This window comes from Pistacia vera, unplaced genomic scaffold, assembly GCF_008641045.1.
Source record: "Pistacia vera cultivar Batoury unplaced genomic scaffold, PisVer_v2 Contig524, whole genome shotgun sequence".
Taxonomy (NCBI): domain Eukaryota; kingdom Viridiplantae; phylum Streptophyta; class Magnoliopsida; order Sapindales; family Anacardiaceae; genus Pistacia; species Pistacia vera.
In genome coordinates, this window is record NW_022196362.1 from 1,348,152 (window position 1) to 1,352,692 (window position 4,541).

Sequence of the window (4,541 nt, forward strand, 5' to 3'; positions counted from 1 at the left end):
CTGAGAAGGCATGGCTGTTCACACCAATTGTGCTGTTATAGGGCGAGCAGCTTCGGCCGCCCTTTCTTTCCTCGATCGGGGGAAAATGAACGGTGCTCGCCGGGGCTGCTCGGACTCTTTCGGAGGCATGGTCGCTGCATGCAAGTACATTAGTAACTAAACAAAAATTATTCTACGACTAGAAGGGAATCAGTGTAACTTACCTTCTGGGGACTCCAAAGATGCGTTGTTACTAAAAAAAAATTCTTTCGCAAGTTTGCGGTCGTCACGAGCTTTCTCGCGTCCCGACTTTCCTCGGGAAGGACTCCAAAAGACATGAGCCTGTTTGGGTCGGTGAGCAGGTCTTGGTTGGTCGTCTTGTTAACTACAAAAGAATGCAGGTCGTTATAATAAAGGAAAGCGAACAACTAATGAACCTAGCAAAGGAGAACCTACTTGGTTTCTGAAAGTGGCAGTAGCTGTCGTAGCAGAAAAAGAACTTCGTCTTGTAGGCCCCCGCGTTGCTGGGATAGCTATGTATCCCTTCGGCGATGGTAGGTCGCTAGGACAAGTAATAGGAGTCCTTGTCCTTACTCTTTTTTAGAAAATAGGCGACGCCAAGCTCCACCACCGTTAGCTCACCCAAGCCACTCTCACGGCACGTGATGTACATTGCAACGACGATGACATACGCAGTTGGCGTCAACTGCATTGGTGCGATCCTGAAGTGATCCAGGACCGACCTAATGAAAGGGTGGAAAGGAATCATCCCTCCACCCTTGAAGATCTCTTCGGAGATCGCAGCTAGGCTATCGGAAAGATGCCGCGACGACCGGGTGGCGTCAAGGAACACCTCTGCGCGAACGTTGAATTGTCTTTTTATCCTCTCGAACTTTTCTCGGTTGAGAACCGAGAAGACATCAAGGGATGCGTCCGCGGAAACGTCCCACAAAGACGAACTGGCTCCTTTCTTGGGTCTGGACATTGAAGGTTCCATTCCACAGTCTGCAACACCGACAGACAGAAGGTCATTTTAACCATCGCACGTTGCCCCGCACGGCGGCATGGAACAAATTCCCTAAACCCTAACAGTAACTCGAGCCACCATCCACGGCTCGAACCCGACGCCAGCGTCGCGTCTCTGATGAAACACCGGGAGACCCAACGCCATTACACCCCCAAAATAAAGAAAGAAAAAGACCTTACCTTCTGGGGCGCGTGACCGAGGACGGTTCTTGTTTCGGATATCGGAGAGATGCCAATCGAAAAAGAAGAACTTTCGGTTTGCAAAGATTTTTCGCTCGAGGCAGAAGGGATTCTGGTGGCATCATCTGAAAAATTTTGGCTTTTATATGGACTATGAACTGGCGTTTACCGCCTCTGGGAATCAAAACGACATTTTTCTCTCTCCACATTAAATGTGCCCCACGCCACATTTATTGCTGTGAAGAGGGTTTGTCATTTTGAGTGTGTCGTGCAATTAATGCTCAGTCAAAACAACGCCGGGTCAGCACACAACGTATTTAATGCGCCTGCCAGACGCTTTAACACGTGCAGAGCGCCTGACCGCGCAGAAACAGGCTCATTGAATCTCCAACCCTAAGCCACGGTAAGAAATGCCCGATGAATCCAGGTCGCTAGGATGATGATTGTCAGGTCGTTTGGGCAAAGTATGTGCGAGGTTGTGTTCGCAAAAGGCCCTGTCCCGAGCTTCTTCCATTTAGGTCGAAATTATCAGAACCTGCAATCGCGGCATGACTTAGTTTCCAAGGTTCGATTCTCAAACCTTAAAAACTAGGGGATTTTGTTATGCCTGGGAAATCAAGGGCTGACGTGGGAAATCACGTGATGAAGTGTGACCTGCTCCCATCAAAACGGTAAGAGCACGTCAGACCTGCAAGACGTCGTGGAGCTCCCACGTGTCCACTCCCTGCTCCAAATCGCGTGAAATCAGCTTGGAAGGAGGGTAATGTGACATAAAGCCGGATTTAGTCCTGACATTCACACCAACCCATAGATTTAATGATGATTACTTGCATTCATCTCGCTATAAGAAGAGGAAGACCCCTTCATTAAGGGGATTCGGCTATTTTTGCACTCTGAACTAACTCTCTCTCTCTCTCTCTCTTGTAAACTTTGTATTTATTTTTCCCTAATCATTTGTAAGTCAGNGTCAGGAATTCAATTGAGAAGAGGCAAGATCAAATAATGGTATCGTTTAAAACTTTCAACTTTTTTAAAAAAGATGAAAATTTAGTGTACAAATTATAAATTTTAAAAACTAAATTTTATTGGCTCATATACCCCTTGGCATTTTTGCTTTGAAAATAAATTCTAAATTGATTAAGGGCATAAGAAAACAAATAAAAAGAGAGCATTTCATAGACCCGAGTTTGAGATTTGAACAAATACAATAAAATCTCTATATAGTTATAATGATGGAATTAAACAAATTTATTATTATAAGGAGATTATAATTTAATAAAGGTGTGGTTACAAAAATTACTGTTTTAATTTCTTATTTTATAATTCACGTTTTAGTAGTATGTATTAAGATATTAATTTATTGTTTTAGTAGTATTAAGATTTATTATTTAGTTTTAATATTACTTTATTTCTTATTTTATAATTTATATTTTAAATAAATATTTATTTCATCTTAAACCTTTAATGGAACATAATATATATATTTTTTGCAATATATAGATAATTATTACTATGTGCAGACAACTTTTTTAAGACAAAATTAGAAAAATTATAACTTATTACAACGTGAAGTTTATTTATATTTATAACTATTCTAAGTTGGGATTATAATTTTTTATGATTACATGGAGATTATTCTTATATAAAGTATTACTATAAAAAGGTTTTACTATATGTAGAAAAAGATGAAAAAATGCCTATTTACCATTTCCATCCGATGCATGTGCTTCTTGGCTCCTTAACTTCTTTTACCGTCTTGTAATCATGATGAAGGTGGTCAGGTTAGCACATCGTTTTGGAAAATAAAAATTTACTATTTGATTTGTGACTGTTTTAGTGAAGGAATTTTTTAGATGGGTTATGGGTTGTTTCATGGTGTGAGAATATGGATTGAATCAGTAAGATTAATTCTGAAGTGTGAAGCGGCTAGATGAATGGCCACACTTGGAGCGGCTGACCACGCCAGTGTAGGCCAAATCGGCGGCAGGCCGACCTGGTCATCCCATGGTTAAGCTTTTATTTTTTATTTTGAATTATTTACTTTAATTTGAAGTTCTATTATAATTAGTTATATTTTCTATTTCTATTTGTTAATTTTGTTGGTTTTTTCTTATTTTTATGTTTATGGTTTTTTATTTTTTGTTGATGCTGGATTTTGGCACCAACTAATTGTCACGTGCGCAGCGTTGATTGGTCAAGAAGCACACGTGAGTACGAATATAGAAAGCGAAATAAATGCAAAGAGAGTTTTTAAAGTGGTTCGAATGCTAAGGTAGCAAGTCCTACGTCCACTGATTTGTATTGATATTGATAGTGTGGGTCAGGTCGCAACAGCGGACTGACTTACAAAAGATTTGGAAAAGTAAATGTGTTGTTTTCAGGAGAGAGAGCTTCTCAGTGTAAAAATGGCCGAATCCCTTATGAAGGGGTCTCTCTTCTTTTTATATCAACTGAAGCGTGTAATCATCATTAAATCCATGGGTTGGTGTGATTGTCAGATATAATCGCGCTTTACTTCCCATTGCTCTCTTCCAGCTGATTTCGCACGATTTATACAGGGGAAGGGACACTTGTGAGCTCCATATCATTGCAGGTCTGACGTGTGCTTGTTGTTCTGACGGGAGCGGGTCACTCTTCACGTACTTTCCCACGTCAGCAGGCATAAAGCATTTTTAAAGTAATTTTAATTTGTTTTTTAAACCAAATTTGAAATTAAGGTGGAAAATACTTTTTGGCTGTTATGTAAATTTAAATCTAACACCAATCAACTGTTAGTTCTCCCTTTTATGAAGAATTAAAAACTTGTGTCTTTTTTTTGTCATTTCATGTAAATTTTGTACCTAAATTGTAAATATTTATAAAAATATAGCAATATATTAATGCCAGTTGTTTTCTCCTCTTCTTTAAATCGTTAAATTTTTTTATAGCACTTCTGGAAATAATATTTTTGCTTTGATGATGTCTTGGCCTGGTAGAATCCTTCAATCGGCCAAAGGAACATCAGAAATTTATTTCCACAAGTAATGGTGATGAAGTTGAAACACTTCCAAATCATGATCAGGTGGGTCTCTCCCTATCTACTTTTTAAGTTTTGATTGAATCTTGAATTTAATCAGAGGAATATTTACTTCTTTGCTCATAAAAATTAATTAGTGTACATGCAAAAGTTCTCCATTTTTTGTTTTAATCTTTTTGACAAAAGTCTATGTCCTGTGATTATTAACGAATCCCAAGTGAATTTTTGTGGCGGGATTTATCTTGAGATAAATGAGACTTAGAAGAAGCACAAAGGATTCAAATTCACAAAGTGAACTTGTTTCATAGAGCTCTGAAAGTGAAGTATTTCTGGTTTTCCT